General features: G+C 44.5%; 1 long non-coding RNA gene across 1 annotated transcript; it reads left to right on the forward strand.

Moving 5' to 3' along the window:
• The first annotated feature begins 1,738 nt into the window (after positions 1 to 1,738).
• On the forward strand, positions 1,739 to 12,984 carry LOC134473023 (uncharacterized). Its single transcript, XR_010043107.1, has 2 exons — positions 1,739 to 1,866; positions 6,926 to 12,984. It is a non-coding gene; the product is annotated as an uncharacterized LOC134473023 (long non-coding RNA).
• The last annotated feature ends 11,269 nt before the right edge of the window (positions 12,985 to 24,253 follow it).

Here is a 24,253-nt window from a genome sequence, read left to right on the forward strand (position 1 = left end):
CCATACCCAGCTCTTATGGAATATCCTTTTACCAAACTGTTACAGTTTGTCACAATTTAAACTTCCAACTTTCTTGGAAAAAGAGGACTTGGAAGTTCTCCGGGGCAGCAGCTAACATCTACGCTCACAGCTTTTGCCCTCCCAGGACGGGGCTTCTCCTGGGTCCCTTGGAGCCTTGTCCCAAGCAGTCCCGGGTGTAGCCAAGGATCTGAGGGGGGATAACGAAGACATCCATTGCTCCTCAGTGTGGCTCATGTTGGGGTTTGTCCCTCGATTTTTAACTGCTGCAGTGGCCCTGAGTTCTGTTCTCTGTTTCATCAGACCAGGAACAGTCTGAATTTTTTTTTTTTTAAATCCATTTTATTTCAAATAGAAAAAAAGAAGAAAAAAATAACTAAAACAGAATTTCAGGACGTGGCAGCCAGGAGACAACAACAGCACATACATGGTGCATTGTCATCCCCAAATCATCCCCCTGGAGCACAAGCATCTGCATTCGAGTATCTGAATGAAATGTTTTTTGAATTTTACCTTTTCTGCACTGTGAAGACCGAGGAGTATTTTTTGGTAGGACATCCATATAAACATGTATTATACCCAGTGTAGATCCCTTATTTTAAATACTGAACCTCCTTCCAGTTTCTAATCTGCTTTTGGTTAGTTTCCTGTGCTTTAAATCAGTTCATTTTTTTGGTCATTAAATACAATATTTTGAATGCAATTTATAATTGTTATCTAGGGAGTGTTAGAAACAATCTAACCTACCATTACCAGAAGTGGAATTCACCCAGGTTAGGAAATTAATACTTAGCAAGTGCTTTCTTATACTAGGTCTGTATCACGGTGGACAACATAGGTACAGCATCTGCCTTCACAGAGCTCATATTTGGGTCAGAAGCGTGGAAGTCAGGTGTATGCTGCCTGCCTTAATCCCAGCCACTGAGACTGAGGCAGGAAGATGGCAGGTTCAAGACCAGCCTGGGCCACTTAGCCAGACTCAGTCGAAAATGAAACAAAAAGGGCTGAGGGTGTCTCAGCGGCAGAACACATGCCTAGTATGCACGGATGTCCCGGGTCAGGTCCTCTGCACTGAGGAAAGAGAAGAAAGACAGAAGTGTACTGAACTTTAGGGCAGCTGAGGGGTCTACGGTGACAGAAGGCATCGATGTTAATTCTATCAAAAACTGAATTCAGCCAAGGGTCGTGTCACGTTAGCACTCTCCGAGGCAGAGGCAGGTGTTTTGCAAGATCAAGCCCAGGCCGGACAATTTAGTGGCTTAGCCAGACCCTGTCTCCAAAATAAAAGTAAAAATAAAAATAAAAAGTTCAGTTCAGTGTGAAGACCTCAGGTTTGATGCTCACTACAGCAAAAGAAAAGACAAGAAAGAAAGAAAGAAAAAAAAAAGAAAGAAAGAAAGAAAAAGAAAAAGAAAGAGAGGGAGGAAGGGAGGGAGGGAGAGAGAGCAGATGAGAGAGGAGAAAAGGAAAGACTTTGCTTGAGACCCCCTTTGTACCTCTATCTCAGTGGTCCTTAGCCCTCCGTTAGCTTCTGTCATTCTTTTCTTTCCGTGTTTCTTTCTTCCCCCTTTGCTTTCCTTTTTCCTTCTTTCCTCTTCCTTTTTCTTATTTCCAAAAACACGTTCTGAGCTTGCTCTCTGCCCAGGGCACTGGCCCCTCCCCGCCGTGTGGCTCCGCCCTCCTCCGGGTCCTGGTCCTGCAGGCTCCGCTCTGAAGTCTCCCAGGGGCTGGGGTTGCAGCTGGTGGCAGCCTGTGCTTTAGCTGTGCAGAATCTGCAGCTCGAACCCAGCAACCCCCAGAAAAGAAACATAAAATACCCAGAAGGTCTCTCCAGGTTCAACAAACTGGGTGAGTCCACAGATCATGACTCAAATCCATTTTGAATGTTTCATCTAAGTGGAGCGTGGCGGCACAGTGCCTACCTGTTATCCCAGCGCTCCTGAGGCAGAGGTAGGAGGGTTGGGAGTTTGAGGCCAGCCTGGATGACACAGCAAGATCCTATCTCAAAATTGTTTTCATCCCAAAAATATTTTTTGAGAATTTTCTATGTGTCAGGCCTATTGTGCAAGGGAATAGTTAAATGACAGGTGTGACAGGGGGAGACATTATAATATTCACAGGGGGAGAATTGCTACTTATTAATACATGTGATGGCTGATTTCCTGTATCAGCTGACTGTGTAAGGGATGCTCACAGAGCTGATGGAACATTATTCTGAGCACATCTGGAGAGGTGTTTTTGGAAGGGCTTAGTAGTTAAATCTGTGGGATTTGCAAAGGGGATCCACCCTCACCAATAAGTCTGTTGATGGTCAGAATACACAGAAAGTCAGAAGAAGAGATCTCTCTCCCCCATGTTGAGCCTGGACACCCACTTCCTGCTCTTGGACATTGGCGCTCCTGGCTTTTGGACATTTGGACTCAGAGACTTATACCCCTATTGTTCCCCAAGCAACTGCATATATATTATTGGAGGTCTTGGCCTCCATAACTGCGTGAACCAGTTCCCATAATTAACCTCTTACATTATCTATCCTATAGGTTCTGTTTCTCTGGAGGACCCTAACAAATACCACAATAATGTCTGTTGTAGTTAGAGTTTTCATTGGAATAGATTTAATATAGGATACATAACTTAAAGGATTATCGGTACCAAAAAATTTTAAAAATAGCAACATTTATGATTAGAGCCAGGGATATAGCTCAGTGGCACAAGTGCCTACCTAGTAAGCATAAGATTTTGAGTTCAATCCCCGGTACAAAAAAAAAGAATCAGAAGGATAATTTTATAATATTCACTCAAAAATTCAAGTGCAAAAGAGTGCAGGAGATCTGCTCACACACTAGAGACCCAAAAAAATCCAGCTGAGGGCCTGGGTTCCACGTTAATGTCCTGCACGAGTCCAGCTGAAGACCTAGAGCCCATGGTAGTGTCCTGAATGAGCCCATCTGGAGACCTAGAGCCCGTGACAATGTCTCATGCAAGTCTGTATCAAGGGTCTGCCCTGGGAAGGCCCAAAGGTCAGTGGTGGAAGCTAGAAAGTCTGCACCAGCAGATTGAAGGATCTGCCCTGGAGCCAGGAGGCAGTACTCAAGGTAAGGACCAGCGCTCCCCAGAAAAGAACCACAGCCATCCTCAGTGACTACAAAGACCAGACCTCCTCTAAGGATGAGAACTGTTTTCATATCAGGAAAACCAACGCAACATGGTTCTCCAGGGGAATCGACAGGGCACCATCTTCCCTTCCAGTTCTCTTTTTATGCTGTTGGCAGCAATCCTCAGGTGGGCCCTCCACACCCAACACCACACTGATTCAGTTCAGCTGGGCATTACAAGTTGACCATGATTCCACCACATACAACAATAATATCTATCATTTATGTATCACATCATTTTTTATATAGTATTAAAACATAAGTCTTACATATTTATAATATTTATTGAGTACTTATTATATGAAAGATATTGTATAAGTGTGTTACTCACATTTTAAAAATTATATTTTATAATACCAATGCTCTGGAGGTAGAGGCAGGAGGATTGATGCAAGTTTGAGGCCAATCTGGGGTACTTAGTGAGTTCAAGACCAGCCTGAAGACTACATAGCAAGACCCTGTTTCAGAAAGCCAAACATATATGTACACATTTTTCATGAGCTTTCAGTAAAAACATGTTTGCATTTTTTAAAATCCAAAACTAGCCAGGCGTGGTGGTGCATGCCTATAGTCTCAGTACCTGGAGGCTGAGGCAGGAAGATTGTGTTTGAGCCCAGCCTAGGCTACACGGTCAGACCCTGTCTCCTCTACCAAAAAGAGATAAAAGAAAAAAAAAAAAGAAAGCCAAACTGGGCATGGTGGCTCACACCTACAATCCCAGAACCCTGGGAGGTTGAAGCAGGGTTGTGAGTTGAAGCCTAGGCTGGGCAATTACTGACTTAACGAAATCCTGTCTCAACATTTAAAAAATTAAAAAGGGCTGGGATGTAGCTTAGCATGAAGATCTTGGGTTCAATTTCCATACTGCAAGAAAAAAATCTGTAGCTGCTGGGGCCTCAAAGCTTAACTGTTTCCTCCTCACAGGTTCCCTAGGAGCCAGGCACGGGTGATTTGACGGCTGTGTTTGCTTTTATTTTGTAACAAGACGCAGGATAAGCACACTCTACCACAGGCTACACCCCAGCCCCAGCCCAGGGCTCTTGAGACACATGTTAGTCATGTTCTCCGCTGTTGGAAGTCCTTGTGGCAACTTCAAGGGTTGTTTCTTATCAAATGTTTAACTACTTTTGGTTTTGCATTTACTGAAGGTACAGCTTTGTAAATTGAAGGGCCTGTTAGCTTTTTAAATACAGTAATGTTTCCCCCAAAATAAGACCTAGCCAGAAAATAACCAGCCTTGAAAACTAGAGATAAAAATTGGTGGTACATGCCTGTAATCCCAGTACTTGGAAGGCTGAGGCAGGCAGATCATTGAGAGTTCCAGGCCAGCCTGAACTTCATAGTGAGACCCTGTCTCAAAAAGCCAAGCTTGTCCTTGCTTTCCCTGACTTAGAGAGCAGCCACTGAGCAACCGAATGGCAATGACAAGGACAGGCTGACTGGGGCTGGCAATTTTAGTTCTAGTTTTCAAGGCTGATTATTTTCCAGTTAGGTCTTATTGTCATTTTCACAGACAGGAGTTGTTTTTTTTTTTTTTTATTGTTTTTCATTGCAGTGCTGAGGATTGAACCCAGGGCCTCACATATACCAAGCAAGCACTCTGTCACTGAGCTACATCCTCAGCCTTTTCTAAAATTTTATTTTGGGGTAGGATCTCCCTAAATTGCCCAGGCCTTGAAATCCCACATCCTATCTCAGATTCAGTGTAGCTGGCTGTAGGCATTCACCAGCACACTGGTCTAAGCATGTTTATTACACCTTTTTCCCAATGTGGACAACTTTCTGTATTTTGTTTTTTTTGGGGACAACTTCACTTGGTAGTTCAGACTGGCTTCAAACTCACAGCAATCCCCCTGTCTCAACTTCCCAAGTGCTGGAATTACAGGCATGTACCAATATGTCTGACTTCATAAAATACTAGAATAAAGGCCAGGTGTGGTGGCCATACCTGTAGTCCAAGCACTCAGGAGGCTGAGGCAGGAGGATCACCTCAAATTTGAGGCCAACCTAGATTACATAGCTCAAGGCCAGGCCAAGCTGCATGGAAGACCCTGTCTCAAAAAACCAAAAGGGGAAAAATACTTTATGAGGGATAATATAGATCTATAAAGAATCCTCTCTCATCCTTGTTGGGAAAGTTTATAATTGTAATCCCAAGGAGAAGTTGTTGGAATTCTAATAAGTTAATTCCAATCTACCATTTCCAGTGTGACCCATGAGGAGAGGAAAGACACCAAGACTTATATATATAGTTGCGGGGAGCCAAGGGATCCTAAGTCCAGCCAAAATGGTGTTCACAGGAACAGAGGCCACAACTCAGAGCCCAGCCCGTTTTATTAATCCTCCATGAGGGGGTGTCATGGGGATGAGTGACAGTGAAAAAGGGGGGAAATCTGCAGCTGCCCTGACTACCTGAGCTGGGCTGGGTAGGAGGGTTGAGATCACCTCTGGGATATGCAGAGGGCAAAAATGCAGAGAATAATCTGCATAACACAGCTGAAGTAGGGTCTAATAGTTTGGGGTCAGTGCTTCGGTTCTGATGTACAATTCTGTGTGCCCTGGTACATCACAGCCTCTTTCTGGAGGCTTGGCCCCAGCTGACAGCCTGGCGCCTGGCTCTCCACCCTGCCTGGCTCAACCAACTATTTGGGGGGGTCACTGGGTGGGGTAACACTGACCTGTCGCTTTCCTTCAGAGATTACACAACAGCTCCTCAGCCAGCCCAGTTTACATTGCTTAAAGTCAATTGAAATAACCTAGCTAGCTCTGTACATATCAATGCATGGAGATAGGGCCAAGTTTATTCAAAATGGAGATCGTTGCTCTACTTTTCAAGGAGAGTCAAGGAGAGTCATCTTTGTGGCTCCCCACGTAGAGCCCTGCTGTGGTTTTCACCAGCTTCAGATGAAAGCAGAAGCACTTGATCTGGAATTCTGTTTATTATTATTATTTTTTTACCGGTACCGGAGATCAAACTCACGACCGCCTGCTTGCAAGGCAGATGCTTATGCCCCTGAGTTAAATCCCCAGCCCCTTTATTTATTTTTGTGGTAGCCTTTCACACTGTGCTGCATCCCCTGCCTTTTTTATTTTTAAATTTTCTGACAGGGTCTTGCTAAGTCACTAGATTGAAACTTGAAATTTTCCCGTTTCAGTCTCCCAGGTTGTAGGTATTACAGGTTTATAAGCCAGGTTCAGGAATCATGGTTTGGTCAGTGAGTGACCACTACAATCTGTACAAGCAAAGCTCACACCTTTTGTAAATCTGTTGTCTCCTCCGGCCTGTGAATCCTTGAGCACCAAATTTCTGCCGTGGGTGCAGCGATTATTCTCCTTAGAGGCAGCACCTACTAAACGGCCAGCTTGAACCCTGCTAATCTTTCATAACCACTCAGGGAAGCAGGTCCCTCGATTACGCACAAGAAAACCGAGGCTCAGAGGAATGCAGTTTCCTGAGAGCACACACCTTGTTCTCGGCTCAGGATCAGTCCCATGGTGTGCGCGTCCTTTGTGCTCTGACTACAGCGTAGCGTGGTGTGCTTTGGGTTCTGCACAAAAATGAATGGGGGGGGGGTGAGTCGTGACCCTCCCTAGAGCTTCCTGCAAGTTTTTATTTTCTAGTCCTAACTTTTCCCAGAGAAGCATTGTAGACTCTTCTGCTCGATTTAAGGCCTGGGAAAATCTATTTTACACCTCTGAAATCTCCAATCGCTAACTTTCCAATCTTTGCTCTCTCTTCCCAATTCTGATAGGCTGTATGGCTGACACCTGAGGACAAGAAGAAAGCGCTGGCGCTTCTCTGCTGGCTTCGCTCAGGGTCGCGCTTCCCGACGTCTGTAAATTAAACTGGGTGCTGCTCTGGCGCCATCTAGTGATCATCACGTACAGCACACAATCCAGACAGCTACAGTACAAACAGTAAAAACCAAACCAAAATAAACCAAACCAAACCAAAACAAACCAAAACACTTTTCTCAAGGAGTTCCAGGGAGAAGGAACGGGGAGAGAGGCCAAGCAAGCCCTGAGAACTCAGCAACCGAGAGATCATGGTTTCTGGGATCACGGCTTCTGGGATTTGGGCTTTGGATTCAGCTAGAATTGGATCCTAATTCTACCACGTACTGACTGTGTGACCTTGGGAAAGTCACTTCACCTCTTTGAAGAGACCAGCCTGTGACACTGCTTGTGGAATGGGGAGAATACCAGCACATCTTCAGGTACACGGAAAGCTTAGCACGGAATGCCCAAAAGCTTTGGACATTTATTTCTGGCAAAAGAAAGGTGGTAAGTGAGGGCAGGTAACAGGGCACATGTTCAGAAAATAGGTGATCTTTTTTGCTGCTAAGGAAGAACAGTTGTAACTGGTCAGGTCTAGGAAGCAGGGGATAGATCTCTTAATCAGAGCACGTGAAGCAGGGCATAGTGGCATAAGCCTGTAATTCCAGCACTCTGTGAGGCTGAGGCACAGCAGTTTAGTGACTTAGCAAGACCCAGTTTCAAAATAAAAATAAACAAATACAGGGCTGGAGATGTAGTGCTCCATGTGAAGGGCCTGGATTCAAGTCCCAGTGTATGAGAGGAGCTGAGCCTCTTGCTGGAAACAGCTGTCCACTCTAGGCTGGGCCTCAGTCCCAAGCAGGCTTGTTACTATGGTCCGGGGAGCTGTCATCTTCCCAGGGATCTTGTCAAGTGTCTTTCCCTGAGCAAAGAGTAGGACAAGAAGCACAGGAAAACTAGTGAGATTTTACATTTATTAAAGGTAGGCAAGGAGTGCGTTCTGTAGAGTGCAGACTAGGGCCACCAAGAGAGTTTACAGTGGCCACAGAGTTAACAGCCACAGTCTTTTGTATCCCCCCATTATGATGTCAGAATATAACATTCTTTGATTGGTCCCACATTCAGGGCTCAGGACTTAATCTTCATGATTGACAGATCACACCCACTTGCCCCAGTGATGGGCCATGCCTAATCTCCTGCCTCAGATTGGCTCACCTGGACTCAGGTAACTGAGCAGAAATGCCAACTACCAGCTCCATTCTCCAGATAAAGCAGAATGTCTCCAGCCACCACCACCCCAAACCACCAGGCCTGACCCTATATATTAATCAACTTTCCTGTTGTGAGGGAAAATATTTGGTGCCCATAGCTAAAAGGAAGAGAGGTTTATTTTGGCTCATGGTTCGGGGGTCCAGTCCATGGTTAGGTAACTCCAAGGCATACATAGCATGGTAGAAGGACCCAGGAGAAGAAAGCTGCTCACCTAATAGCAGCCAAGAAGCAGGGAGAAAAAGGAAGAGTTGGGGACAAGACTATACCATTCTGGGTCACAACCCCAGTGACCACACCCCTGCTGACCAAGCAGGCCCAATCTCCGAACACAAGACTTTTGGGGAACATTCTGGACCTAAACCAAAACACCCTGTTCCACCTGATTCCTCTTGGTTCTTGTCCAACATCGATAAGCTACAGTGCTGTCTCCACGAGCTGTATCTCTTGGTTTCCTCATGCCTCTCTTGCTGTTCCTTCCCAGGCTCCTTTGTGAGTCTCCTGTTGGAGCTCCCTTCCTTAGCACTCTTCAAGGCCCTGTACTGTTTTCCTTCTTGCTCTCCATAGTCTTCCTGGGCCATTTCACCCAACCCCACCCATTTGCTTTCATCAGACTGTAGACCTGCTTATCCAGCGGCATTCACAGGCATCACCAACTGGCCGCGTCCCAGATGAAATTATCTTCATGCCCACAAACCCGCTCTTCTTCCTGTGTAGCCTACGCAGCTAGTGGTTACACCCTCTGTCCTACTGCTTAAGCCAGAAATATGGGTTCAGCCTGGAGTATTCTGTCTCTCCTCCACCAGAAGTATTATCACTGAGTCCCAGTGACTGCACCCCATGTATGTTTATCTCCCCCACCTGCTTCTCTCCATCCCCGCTTTGCCCAACTCAGCCTGGCATCCTTTTTGCTTGGGTTATTACACTGGCCTCTTGATTTGACTCCTTGATTTGACTGCTGTCTTGTTTTCCCCTTTTTTGTTCCCACCCCTTTTGTTCCTCTCTAGATACTCTAAGAGGGAATTCATTTCTCAGTGTTTTCCACCTTCTAGAACTTTCCTGCCCTTCCTCCATCCTCAAATTCAGCAAAATTATATCTCTTTGTGACGATTCCCCATCAGTAAAACCTCACTCTGCTTCCCTCATCTGTCTTCCTCTTCTCTCTAAAGGATCTTTGCAATTACACTGAGCCCATCCTGTTAATCTAGGATGATATTATCTGCATCCCCCCCAACAACCTTATCTTGATCACATCTGCAAAGCCCATTTTTGTAATGTAATGTAGTAATTCACAGGTTCTGTGTTTTAAGGACTTGAGCATGTTTGAAAGGACATTTTTGCTATCTGCTATCTGGCCCCAGTGTACACATGTCTGTCCTATGTGTAAAATATATGCTCTCATTACAAGGCCCCCAAAAGTCTTGGCTCGTTAAAGTGTCAGAGTTCAAATCTGGGACTGATCTAAATCTCACCACCACAAAAGTTTATTTAGCTTGTAAGTAGGCAATCAGGACAGCCTAAGATAGAACTGGATAAAAGAAAATAGCACACACCGAGTGAAGAGGGTAAAATTTGTTTTGAGCAGCAAGTTAAGTTTAAACAAGTTAAAGAGGAAAACACACACATGCAAAACCTCGAAAGGTTTGGGATAAGAATGGGCAGAAAATGACCTTTTTCCTAGGAAGAAGATTTTTATGCAGAGTTGGCTTAGTGGACAGTTTCTCCTTCCTCCTGACTAGACTTCCAGAAACATTAGAAATGCAAAATAGCTGATTTCCTTTGAAATCTTTCCTTTTGAAACAAGCTCCCCACATCCCCCTGCTTATTCTATAAGAGCAGGACAGAGAACAATTTGGACTTCCATTCAAAATTCAGTTCCCTCTTGGTGAAAGCAGGTATTTCTCTTCTTCATGTTTCCAAGAAATACTCTTCTAGCGCCCTATTTTTGTCCATGATTTCATTCTTCGACTTTGTGAATTGATCAGCTCAGATTCATGCAAAATTCAGTACTTCAAAGTTAACCAAATTAGGCACCGAAGGAGACTTGTCATATATATGATACAGTGAAGCCACATCCCTCTCCCCCTGTGGACACATGAAACTAGAAAACAAATTTTACCCCTTAAATACAGAGTTGGGACTGACACAGGACAACAGCCCCAGGAGGAAGGACAAAATGGAAGAATCAGAACAGTCAGTCCTGAGCAATTTCAAAATGAAGCCAAAGTCCACCAGATTTCCAGACCTGGGATTAATCTGTGGCGTGGGACTCTACTCTCCAAACGGGCCACTCTTCCACTAGGACAGGTATTCTTTCTTCATGACAGACAGCACAGATTGCAACTGTGCAGGCTCATCAACATATTTCTCTTCTGCAGCATTTGGGGGATCTACAGCCTTTTTCTTTCATTTCATATCCTTTGTATGCCTTTTAGTCCAAGCTCCAGTGCTTCTGCTGGTATTAAATTGTCAATAACTTTGAGGGTCTCCTGTGTGTCTGGGGATTCACTCCATTAGACAAAAGGTTCCCTTGCAGAATTTCCCTGGAGAACCCATTTCTAGTTTTGGCTTGCATCGTGGTAGGCAACAGGATATGAAAATGACACAATTAATCTGTTCCAAAAGCCTTTTCTGTGAGAGAATACTCTGACCTTTTAATCTTACTGAAATATGAGCAATATCTTCAGCCTTTTCTCTGACATGTACTTTCCTGACAGTAAACAGTGACATTTTAACGTCTTTTGCAAACTGGATATGCTGATATTTCCCCAACTCATCTAGTTCTGAAAACAAGCTATTTTAACAGTTCTTTTCTCAATGTATACTATACCCTCACATTTTATTGTAAGCAGCAGGAAGAAGCCAAGCCATGCCCTACAACACTTTGTTTGGAAGTTTGCTCAACTACACAGTCATGTTCATGGTTTGTAAGTTCTGCTTTCTACATAACTGCAAAGCACAATTCTAAATTTTTTTGTTCCATGTAACAAGGATCACGTTTTTGTTCCAATTTCCAGTAACACATTCTGCACTTCCTTCTTATTTGTAAGTGCCTTCAAATCCACATTTCTTTTTCTTTTTGGTACTGGGAGTCGAACTCATGACCTCATGCTTGCCAGGTAGGCACTGTGCTGCTAAACTATATTCCTGGACCTCACATCCACATTTCCATAAATTCTCTTTACCAACACTCAGGGACTCTCTTAGCTGGTTTATATATTTTTTACCATGTTCCCCAGATTCTTTCCCAGCCTTCACTAGTGGAATCCTTAATAGTTGTATTTCTGCTAATAGTCGGTTCATGGCAATCTTGGCTTTTAAAAATCATGCACCTCAGAATTTTTCCTGCCACTTTCCAGTATCCAGTTTGGTGGCACCAAAACCTGTATTCATTTTCTGTTGCTCCTCTAAGAAAGCATCACAAAACTTAGTGGCTGAACACAGAATAATTTTTTTCTTTTAGTACTGGGGACTGAACCAAAAGTCTTTGCCTTGTTCTCTATCCCCAGCCCCATTTTAAAATTTTTAAATCTTGAGACAGGGTCTTGCTAAATTACTGAGTGGCTCAGACTAGGCTCAAATTTGAGATCCTTTTGCCTCAGCCTTTCAGACTGCTGGACTTAGCAGTGTGTACCACCATGTCTCGGCCAAGTTTATTATTTTATAGTTCTGTGACTAGAAGTTCAGTTGACACTGATCCAAAATCAGGACATGAGCAAGACTGTGCTCTTTTCTAGAAGCTGTAGAGGAGACTCCTATCTCCTTTCCTTTACAACCTTTTTGAGCCTTCCTACAATTAATATAGTTTATCACTTAAAATATATTAAAATTTGTATGTATGTATTATTCTATGCGTTTATGTTAAGAAAATAGAACTTCAAGAATTAGAATTCTTAGCTGGGCATGGTGGCTCATGCCTGTAATCTCAGGACTTGGGAGGCTGAAGCAGGAGGATTGTTGTGATTTTGAGACCAGCCTACAAAGTGGGCTACAAAGTGAGCTCAAGGCCAGCCTGAACTACACAGTGAGACCCTATCTCAAAAAGACTAAATAAATAAATAAGAATTCTTGCCAGATATGGTGGCATATGGCTGCAATACCAGGATTCAGCAGGGGGATTGCAGTGAGTCCAAGGCCACCCTAGGCTACATAGCAAGACTGTGTCTCAAAGAAAACCCAAAACAAGCCAAGGGCCTAGTTCAGTGGCACAAGTGCCTGCCTGGCAAGCATGAGATTTCAAGTTCAATACTCAGTGCCTAAAAAAGAAAAGAAAAATGCCAAAACATTTTAAAAGTTAAAATTCTTGGGCCAGGGGTATAGTTCTGCAGCATAGTGCCTGCCTGACAAGTGCAAGGTCCTCAGTTCAATTTCCGGTACCAAAAAAAAAAAAAAAAAAAAGGATTATTTTCTATGAACACCAGCTACTGGCTCAGACTTCCAGGCCTAGGGCAGAAGCATCCCCAAGTGTGGATGAAGGAGCAGTGTGTGGGTACATGGTTGCCCCAGGGCCAGAGTAGTTTCTGTGGGGAAGGAAGGGAGATGAAAGGCCCTGGGGCTGTTCAGTGTCTTAATGTATTCCTCTCCCCTCTCTTCCTACTAGAAAAGTTCCTTCCACACTTGAACTCGGCAAGATGGTGATTTGGAGCAAAGGGTCATGAGGCACAGTTAGTTGTATCTTCTAGTCATATTTTTTCAAATGTATTTTGATGTCTTCACTTTGTCAGCAATTGAAAATAATGGTTAAAGTTTAATCATTGCTTTATGATACAGGTCTCTCTCTGTCTCTCTCTCAGTCTGTGTGTATGAGTTTGAAGGTTCTGGGGATGGAACCCAGGGCCTCATGCATGCTAGGAAAGTACCACTGTGCTATCCTCCTACACTCTTGGCCCTTTGGATAAGGGATCTTCCCAAGCAGTCCAGGCTGGCCTTGAACTTGCTATGTAGCCCAGGCCAGCCTCATACTTGAGGTCTTTCTGTGTCAGCTTCCTGAGCGCGGAGGCATGTGCTATGATACTCAGCTCGTTGGTGGGTTAGTCAATGCATAAAAATTTGTAACCTCACCGATAAAACTGGGATAAAATAGGCCTGCTGTTCACAGTTAATGATAGGGGCTAGGAGTGTGGCTCCATGGTAGAGCACTTCCTAGCATGTACAAGGCCCTGGGTTTGATTCTCACCACTGAAGAAAAAAAAAAGGTGAAAAAAAATTTTTTTTAATCAGTATCAGGGATCGAACTCATGACCGCCCACTTCCAAGGCAGGCACTTAAGCCAGAGAGCTAAATCCCCAGCCCCCAAAGGTGCAATTTGTTGAGCATGACAATATCCCAGATAGTTCTCATATGCATGTTTTATAATTTTTATGAGCATATAGAAGGCATTTCTCTCCACGTTACAGATGAATCCAAAGCACACAGAGTTTGAGTATCTTGCCTGGAGTCACACAGCAGGGAAATGGCATCGGTTGCACCTGGACTACTCAGCTGGCGTCCTCATCACAAGTTGTTTAATGTTATTTTCTCCACGCTTCAAGTTTGTCTTCTTTTCTAAATTCACTTATAGGTGCATTTTACCCGCCGCGGTATTTCCACGCTGGCAGTTGGTTGGAAGTGGCAGCGGGTTGGACCATCTCGCACCTTTCCAGAGTGCCTGTGGTGGGCGCTGGACCGTTCCCCACCCTCTCTGAGGGGCAGGGGAACCCCGATTCCAGGAGGAGGCGCAGGTGCGCCTCGGCCAGGGCTCGGGTCGGGCAGATGCATTGGCGACGGCTGCCCAGGTGGGGGAGCTCAGTGGGTTTCGAGGCGTAGCTCAGAGAGCAGGCTGAGGAAGCCGAGCTCGCGAGGGGGAGCCACGGGTTTCTGAGTCGAGGGCTGCAGCGGGGTCAGCGGGGTATCTGACGTGAGTTGCGTGGGAGTCGGGCGAGCCTGCTGCGCCTCGCTGGAGAACAACGCAGGATGTGGGGGCGGTGTGCACCTGCGGCCCCTGCCCCACAACGCAGCACAGCAGGACCGGAGGAGGCCCGGGGAGCAGGGAGGACCGTGAGGCTGCCACTGACGGTGACCCATCTACTTCCTGGCGAGAGTCAAAGCCAAGAGGAAGTTGATGTTGCTGCGGCAGAACTGCTTTTGGGCGGTGATTTGCAAATCTGAGCCACTTCCTGGGAGGCAACCAGTTGTGTAACACACCGGGACAGGGGGCGGGCCAGTGAGTAAAGGAAGTGCCTACCTTAGTGCAGTGCTTGCACATCTGTGGGGTCCACCTGGATGAGAGTGCAGGTGTGTGGCACTGAAAGAGCGTCTTAAACTCAGGACCTAATCAGAAAGAACCCAAACAACACTAGTGAGCTGGTTTGGGCATCTGAAGAATGTGTATCTTGTCCTAAAACAAACTTATTTTTGTATTCTGTTGCTGTGTGCGTGTGTGCGCGTGCACTTGCAAGTGTACGCGTGTGTGTACTGAAGATTAAACTCAGGGCCTCTGCACTGAACTGTATCCCCAACCCCTTTAATTTATTTTTCTTTTCTTCTCTGTGCTTTTCTTTCTTTCTTTTGATACAGGGTTCTTTTTTTATGATACAGGGTCTTGTTGCTAAGTTACTACCACCATGCACAGCTGCTTGGTGTGATTTTTGTGAAGTGATTTCTCTTCGGGTCAAGAAGATAAATGGGTGCTGGGGATTTAGATCAGCGGCATAAGCCCCTGCCTTGCAAGTGTGTGGTCGTGAGTTCGATCACCGGTACCGATAAAAAAACAAAAATAAAACTACGGTAGTGTATACCCTACTCCCAGCTCTCTGGGAAGCTGAGTCAAGAGGATTGAAAATTCAGGCCACCCTGAGCAATTTTAGTGACTAATAAAATCCTGTCTCAAAATTAAAAAAAAAAAATTAAAGCGTTCAATCCCAGTACAACAGTTAGTAGCAATTAATAAAAAGAAAAATAAGTGAACCTCCTCAGTGAAGCACATATGACCCTTTGTATGCTGACCTTTGCCCTCTCTGGTTTCTCCTACTGCGTGTCACACAGACCCTTGAACACCCACAGTTCTCCTTTCTCCTTTCTGCACTTTTGCACATACTAATCACTGTTTCCTTGTGTGCAGCGTGTATACCAAAGCAAACTTTCCTCTCCAGGTTTAGCGATCAAACCTGGGGTCTCGTGGATGCCAAGTAAGCACCGGTCCACTAGTAGCTACCCTACACCCTCAGTCTCCAAAGCCCTCAAAGCAGGGGTTTTGATGGGCTGTTCCATCAGTGGTGTCAAAGCAGCCACAATATCAAATGTCCACACTAAAATCTGTGTCAAAATGCAAAATAACTTATCTTCAAACCAGTGGGTCAATTAGTCCTCTTTTCCCTCCTGTTCAGGTTTGATGAAAAGAAATTCTTTTAGCATAATGCAACACAACCAAGACTATGCCACAGAGTGCAACAATACTAATGAGAGAGGGATTTCTGTGTCTCACTGATTTTCTTGTCACCAGCTAGCCTGAGTCCTTACATTCCCCTCCTGCCTCAAGCCTTCCAGAGGGCTAGGATTATACAATCATGTCCACAAGCCATGGATTCTTGAGGAAATATCTGCTGAGAGCCTCTGGGAAAATTTGTTTTCCTGGTAAAATGAGCATCTAGAATTAGGGACACTTCCTTCTTCTTCCTCCCCTGAAAAATGATGTAATCTTTGGAGTTGTGGTGACCATCTTGTGACCATGAGGTGATTAGCACCAAAAAGTGATTCTCAACCTAGAGTGCATCAGATTCACCCAGAGGGCTTCTCAAAACACATATTGCTGGGCTGTGCCCTGAATTTCCCATTCATAGGTCTGTAGTAGGTGTGAAAGCTTGCACTTCTAACAACTTTCCAGGCAATGCTTATGCTGCATGTCTGCAGACCACATGCTGAGACCAAAGAACAGAAAGTTGCAGAGCAGAATGACAGAGTTGGACCGGATGGCCTTGTCAGGATGGCCTTGAATCCATGTAAACAATGGCCCCGCCTCTGGATTTCTTGTTCTGTGAGAAAATAAGTCCCTCCCTGTTTAAACTCTGATTGATTAGTTGAGTTCAGTTGTGAGCTTTCCAAGAGCTGGATGGTGGTGAGGACTGAAGGAAAGGAGAGTTCAGAGAGGTGCTTGTCTGGCCTGTGAACATTGTGTCTATACGAGGTGCTTGGAACCATGTCCGAGGGACCACAGGTGTTGATAATAGGAAGGCTGTACAGTTTTTATATGATTATTATTTTTAGATAGGACCTCACTGTGTAGCCCAGGCTGCCCTCGAACTTGTGATCTTCCTGCCTTATCCTCCCAAGTACTGTCTCAGCACATCCAACTTTTTTCTTCTGTCATCTAGGAATTTATCTAAAGGACACGCTTACACTGGCATTGCCTTTCCAGCTTCCTATATGCACTTTCTGCTATGGACAGTGAGGATTTATATACTTTATACTGCTCCTCCGATTTATTCTGTCACATTTTTTTATTTTTTGGTTCAGGAGATTAAAATCCAGGGCTTCAGACATGTTAAACATATGCTCTGCTATCTCTAGCCTCTGTATCTGTCTTGTTTATTTTGCAGTGCTGGAGACTGAACTTAGGGCCTCATGTGTGACAGGCAATTGTTTTGCCACTAAATATATTTCCAGGCCCCCACATTGACCTGATATAGTTAAGCAACAATATTTTGTTGATATTGATTTTTTTTTTGAGAGACGGCTTCACCATGCAGTTCAGGCTGGCCTTGAACTCACTAGATAGCTCAGGCGGGCCTCACGGCAATCCTCCTGCCTCAACCTCCTGAGTTCTGGGATTACAGATGTGCACCACCATGCCCAGCTAATTTTGATAATTTGATTAAATATTATTGACTTGAATCTCATATTCATTGATTCCATTTTTTCCCTGATTTTTCTCTAATTTTCTATTTGGGGTGCCTTTTCTTTTATTGGTTTACTGTCTTTTTAAGCTATGTATTTATTTTGGGTAGTTCAGCTGGCCTTGAACTCACAGCAATCCTTCAGCCTTGGCTGCCTGAGCTCTGGGGTCACAGGCCCGAGGCATCTGTCATTTTTGATAAAGTGTGGTGATGAAAGGCATGTTGGCTGGGTTCCAGCAGGAAGTACACAGCCACAAAAAAAGGCAATTGAGCAGAGTTCAAAGGTTATAGAAAACCGTGATGTGTCCAGAGACTGTGATGTGTCTAGAAATCTGTCAGCCCAGCAAGTCAGAGGGAGCAGCAGGGGAGGGTGTTGTGGGTCTGTGATGAGAGCCATGCTGTGCTGGCAGGAGGGGCCGCCCTCTCAAACATTCTGATTTTTGCAGGAGGAAGTGGCTCTGCCAGCCAGAAGAAAGCAGAAAAAATAAACAGTTCAACTTCTCTCTTCGCTCTACTTCTGTCTCTTGATTTGGTATCTGAAAACTGTCAACAGGAAATGCTTGCAACCATGTCTGGGAGACCATGCAGATTTATAATGAAAAGACTGGGGTTGTTAGATACGTGGGCTTTGTTTTGTTTTGTTTTTGAGATAGTAGCTCACTCTGTAGCCCAGCTGGCCCAGAATTTGTGATCTTCCTGCTTTATCCTCCTGATAAAAGGAGCCTCTGGGAAAGCTTTTGTCTTGCTGATAAAACAAGCATCTGGAATTACAGGATTAGGGACACTTCTTCCTTCCCTGGAAGCTAAATACAAGAGAAACCATGTGCAGGGACCAGGCCTACACCACCCAACAAAATCTCCTCTCAGGGCCTGGGGTAGAGTAAAGGACAGAGAGAATTGAGAGGGCAACAGCACAGAAGCTGGCACAGGGAGCAGAAGTTTGAAATCCAGGGCATCTGAAAGTGTCTTATTCCATACTGCCTGTAGTGTAGTTTAGCCAGTAGAGAATTGTGGGCTGGTAACCACTTTCTCTCAGAAGTTTGGAGGCCCCACTTCCAGAGTTGCTGTTGAGAACTCTACGCTCTTCTGAGGCCTGATCCTTTTTTATGTGGTTTGTTTCACCTCTGGAAATTTCAGATCTTGCCTTCCTTTGTTCCTAGTGTTCTGCTGTTTTGAGATATTTTCATGTGGGTTGATTTTGTTATCTAGAGTTCCCGGACAGACACTGGCCAGGTATACTTGCCCAGTTCCTAGGCACTGGACATACAGGACCTCTTGTTGTAGGTACGCACCATCCTGTGCCATTACAGAGTGCAATGCAAATGCCTGTGGATGCTGTCCGTCATTGTGCACCTGTGGACAACACAGTGAGCTCACCTCAGTGGTGAGCTGAGCCAGGATTCAGACACTGCAGGTGCAAATGGCCGCAATTTTTCTCCAGGGACTCTACCATCGAATAGTCATGGAGACTTCATTATGCAATCAGGACACAGGAGGGAAGAGGGAGAAGTTTGGTAGGGGAGAGGCCACAAGTTTTGTGGAGTAAATGGAAGATTGGTAAGTTGGCACAGCGTGAAATCTCTTCCCAGTTTATACTCTGGCCCTGGCATTGGGCCTAAGTGTCAAGGGCCATTTCTATTTTTTGAGAAAAATAATTTCACTCACAATTAAATTGTGACTAGAGCTTGCTGAGGCCTAGTATCTTGCCATGTAAACTGGCGATAGTATGTGGAAACCTAACTCCGTGTGCCTTTGGTCACATTTGGGTCTCCTCACTTGGATGATGCTGTGACACTCCAGGGTCAGAGTCCATCAGTCGAATGGGCCAGGGATATAGCTCAGTGGCACAATGCCTGCCTGGCAAGTGCCAGGTTCTGAGTTCTAAGTTCTGGCACAAAAAAAAAAAAAAAAAAAAAAAAAAGATTACATCCTGGTTCCTTGAGAACCCGAGTAGTAATTTAAAAAAAGATTCTACCTGGGGGACAGATTTCTCATTAACCTGCCACCTCTCTCCACCATTACCTCTGAGTCACCTGTTAATCTCCTCACCATTTTCCTCAATGTAAATGTGATCAATAAATATGAGGTTCTGGCCACCTCAAGGCTTTTTTGTTCTCTGTGAATCCCAGATCCCTGAAGTATCACCATATTGTCTTCCCTCACCCTTTTTTTCTGTACACTATAACACCTTGTAGGAAACAGGGGACTCACTGCAGGGTCCCTGACAGCTGAGTCCTTAGCCCCACACTGTGTAAGACTTTGTGGGACTGTATACAAGTTGGGCTATTTTGGGGCCAGATGACAATGTAAGACACAGAGTTGAGGAAAGGCCATTTTCTCTTCCTAAGGGACCAGTGGCTGCTGATCTCTGGTCACCTAGAATCCTGAGCAGTACTGATGCTTTGAGCAGCAGGAACCAGTGACTCTGGGAAAGATAATGGCTTTGTCAAGGTGGGCATCCTTAGCCAGACAAATGGAGGCGTTTCCAGGAGAGTCAGGCTGTAGATAGACATATGCAAGTACAGAAAAGAGGGAGCAGGTGGCAGAGGCATCCAGAACTGGCTTCCCGAGCAGACCTGTTTTCAAAGCTGCAAACACAATCCCCTGCAGGGCAGTGGGGACTTACTAATACTCATACCAAGTTCTGTACACTAAAAAAGGTTTGAGAGTCATTGGAAGAGAGTTGATTGAACAGAGTATGGTTCATTGAGACCCCTTAGTTCATTTAATGTGACAAATAGTACAGAACTGACAGCAAAATGGAGAACATAATTATCCAGCTTTCCTAATGAAAAGCCATTTTGTTAGTATCACCCTGAATTGGTAAAGTGACTGACCAGTGGATCTAAAACAGTTTTAGTTCATCATATGACCCGAGAGATCTATTAGCTAGAAGATATATTAGTGAAAATCTCCTTTGGCAATAGTCCCAAACTATTCATCCTGCCACCTTTTGGATAATATTCTAAACATTTATTACTATAGTTACTGTAATATAACAGTTTCAAAATCACATTTCTGTTTTGATCTCTTATCTATGTGAGCTGCAGCTGAAAAAATATTCTTACTTAGAAATGAAGAAGAAAAACCATCTGGGAGTCAAGCATGATATGAGATGACTCTACAATTCTTTCCATAAACACAATGCAATCAAACTGTGCCCACTAGCTGCTAGGACAGATAGCAAAGTAATGTGAAACAATTTTATTGGGCAGGAAGGCTTAGCTCAGCAGTACAAGCACCTGCCTGGCAAGCATGAGGTCCTGAGTTTGATCTCTGGTACCAAACAAAACAAAACAAAACAAAACACTGAACAATTTTGTGATAACCCAATATGTTATGGAGTAGTGTAAACATTTTTGTAAGAATTGTCAAGGGAAAATACAAGACTTTACTAAGTACTGTGCTTTGGAAGAAAAGACGTTTGTCTAATCCATATGCTCAGGAATTGAGAAATATGTTTATTTCCTCTAGCATTTGTGTTTTTGTTTTTGCTTTTGTGATTTTAAGACAGGGTCTTGCTTTGTAGTCCAGATTGGCCTTAAACTCACTAGGTAGCCCAACTTGCCTTCAAAATTACAATTCTCCTACCTCAATCTTCTTCTGAGTGCTGGAACTGCAGATGTGGGCTACCACACCCAGGCTACTTTCTCTGCCATTAAAAATGACAGTTGGGCTATAAGGGTGTCTCTCCAGGGTCAAGCTCTGGCCTAGCACATCTAAAGTCCAGCACTAAAAAAATGAAACTTAAAAAAGAGTTGCTATTTGATGTAACAGTTCCTTTAGGCTAGGTTGAATAGACAGTGGACTGATGGACTATACCCATGACTCAATACTAAGGTTTATTTCTTTTTTTTAAGGTTTATTTCTTCATCATGTTACTTATCCTTTATGAACTTGCAGAGGGCTCTTGCCTATCACTTATTCAGGTATCTAGGCTAATATACGAGCAACATCCAAAATGTTGATCTTTGCCATGCCCAAGGAAAGGGGAATCAGAGGAATCTTAGAGCAACAAGTACTTTAGGCACAAAGTGACATATCCCTTCTGCTCAAATGCATTGGCCATACCAAACCCTAAGAAGGCTAGGAAATGAAACCCTATCATATACCAGAAGGCAAAAGCCAGAAATACTTGGTGAAAAATACTATCCTTCACTATATGTCAAGAACTGTTCTGAGTATACCTTACACACATTATGTCAGCTAAATTTTGCAGTGATCCTGTGCCATAGGTGTTACTGGCATCATCATCATTCCCATTTTACAAGTGAACTAATGGAGTCACAGAGAAGTTAAGTAACCTGTTATAGTCAGACAGTAAGTGTTGAAGCTGAAGATTTAAAACCCACATATTCTGGCCCCTTGGTATCCATGCTCAACCTTTAGACTATGCCATCTCTCACAAGAGGGAAAAGTTTGAGAAGCATCGCTATAGGTGATAGAGAGCCACTAAAGCATTATAAGCAGGTAGCATGAGCCAATGAGATTTGCCCATTTCCAAGCTCTTTTTAAAGAGCAAGGTGAAGGGTCAGTGTAGCTGGTTAGATGAGAAGCATGGAAGCTATTTGCAGAGTGAAGGGATGAAGATGAGAACCTAGACTGAGCCTCTCATCACAAATAACTTGATCCTCTGTGTCATCAACTGAAAGTAGCTAAGATAACATCTATTTTGAGGATTTTTTTCCTTAGGAAAACAACTTAGAATTTATGTTTATGAAAGTCCACTAGGCATGGGTTGAATGGAAACAACAGAATTAGAATTTTTTTGACTTTTTATTTTTATTTATTTTGTCTTTCTGAGACAGGGTGTCACTATGTAGTTCAGGCGGGCCTTGAGCTCACTTTATAGCTCAGGTTGGTCTCAAACTCAACGATTCTCCTGGGTCAGGCTACTGAGTGCTGGGATTATAGGCATGAGCCACTACGCCCGACCAGAATTAAATTTTTTTGATTAATAAAGTAACAATTTTCATTTTCTCCTGGTATGAGGGAAGTTTTGCAGGGAGCCTGGTCTTGGCAGAAAGTCAAAATGAAGGAAAGGATTATACTAGAGATAAGATAACTCTGAGTCTTTCTTTTTTTTTTTTTTATACTGGTACCGGGAATCGAACTCACGACCACATGCTTGCAAGGCAGGTGCTTATGCTGCTGAGCTAAATTCCCAGCCCTGAGTCTTTCATTTTTCCAGCCTTCCTGGTCCATCATTTCTATACAGAAGGATTTTTATTTTCTTTTTGTAATACTAGGGATCAAACCCAAGGCCTCACACATATGGGGAAAGTGTTTTACCACTGAACTACACTCTCAGCCTTTACAATAGTCCTTTAAACTTACAAATCAGGTTGTTTTCACCCTCTCCCACAATACAGTGCCTGATTCTTAGCTGTTTCTAAGTAACAATTTAATGAGTGAATGAATAAAAGCATGACTAAGATACCAGGTGAACTCCTAAAGAAAATTACAGGTGCTAAACATTATCTACAGTAAGGATAGTTTTGGATGATGTTTAATAATCATTTTAAGTAGTTGCCTATTCAGTGCTATTAAATAATCACCACTCTCCCCTGTAACCTTCGGTAAAAGTTAGCTACACAAAACTGTATTGGTTCTAAAGAATTGAAGAGGAAGTCAAACATGGTGGTGCATTTCTAATCTAGCATTCTGGGAGGCTGAGGCTGAAGGATCCCAAATATAAGTCTAGCTTGGATCATTTAGTGACTTAGTGAGACCTTGCCTCAAAATTAATTTTTGTAAAAGGCTGGAGATGTAGGTCAGATGTAGAATGCTCAGTCCTCAGCAAAGCACACACACACACACACACACACACACACACACACACACATGAAAAAAGGACTAGATACTTGAACAATGTTCAAAGATTGCAGTAGTCACAAGGAAAGAGTTAATGAAAGTCAGTGGAAGCAGGTGTTCCAAATGAGAGGTGACCAGCATCTTATGAAAATCAGATGTCTGTAACTCTAGTACTTGGGAGGATGAAGCAGGAGGATCGCTGCAAGTTTGAGACCAGCTTGGGCTACACATACTGAGTTCAAGGCCAGCTGGAATAATTATTATTACTATTTTTTGATACCGGGGATCAAACTCACAACCTTGCACTTACTAGGCAAGTGCTTGTACTGCTGAGCTAAACTCCTGGTAGCTAGAATTATATAGCAAGACCTTGTCTCTCTCTCTCTCTCTCTCTCTCTCTCTCTCTCTCTCTCTCTCTCTCTCTCTCTCTCTCTCTCTCTTTTCTTAATCGGTACTGGGGATTGAACTCATGACTGTGTGCTTGCAAGGCAGGCGTTTATGCCACTGAGCTAAATCCCCAGCCCCTCAAGACCTTGTTTCAAAACACTGGGAAAAAAGAAAGAAGAAAGAAAGAAAATCAGGGAAAGTGATTGTCTCCTTAATTTGGGGTAAGGGCTTGGACTCTTCTATTTGTGGTTGAAGGAAAGAATTACCTGGAAGACTTTGTGGTATCCTCAATCCTCGGGTTACACTGCATGATAACTACTTAACCGCAATGAGGATAATATTGGGATAATTTATGTAAACTGTTTAGTACAGAGCCTGGCACAGTGAGAACTCAGCCAACGTCAGTTGTTTTCCTTTTTTCTTCCACTTCCCCCCCCCCTCCTCCTTCCCAACCCGCTCCATTCATTCTTTTCCAAGGACAAGCAGGGGGCGTGTCCTCCCGCCCTTAAGCCCCACCCCTGGCCCGCCAAAGATTGGTTTTTGGGGAGGCGGAGCCGAGAGATGAGCTCTGGGCGGTGCGGATGGGACGGGCGCATGCGCAGGCCGGGCTGGGTGGAGGTGGAGAGGACGGGCTGCCGGAAGTAGGCGGTAGAAGTAGTGGCCGGGCGGGCAGCAGCTGCTGGGGAAACCGGGGCGCGGGACTCACGGCCAGCAGAAAAGGCAGGCCGGTGTTCGTCTCGGTGCCCGGCACCCAGCAGGCCGAGGGCACTCTTGCCCGGGCCAAGGGTCTCTGGTCCAGCGACCACCGCCGGACCCAGGTCTTTCTTTGAGGCCGCCAGGGGGCGCCGCACAGAGGGGCGGCGGAGTGAGGGGCGAACGCTGCTGACAGAGCAGGGGCGCGGGACTAGGCCCGAGAAGCAGGTTCGCTCTCGCTAGGGAGCTGTTCTGGGCGGGGGCCCGGGA

This window comes from Cavia porcellus, unplaced genomic scaffold, assembly GCF_034190915.1.
Source record: "Cavia porcellus strain 051 isolate PalLab524CR breed Dunkin Hartley unplaced genomic scaffold, mCavPor4.1 scaffold_25, whole genome shotgun sequence".
In the NCBI taxonomy this organism is placed as follows: domain Eukaryota; kingdom Metazoa; phylum Chordata; class Mammalia; order Rodentia; family Caviidae; genus Cavia; species Cavia porcellus.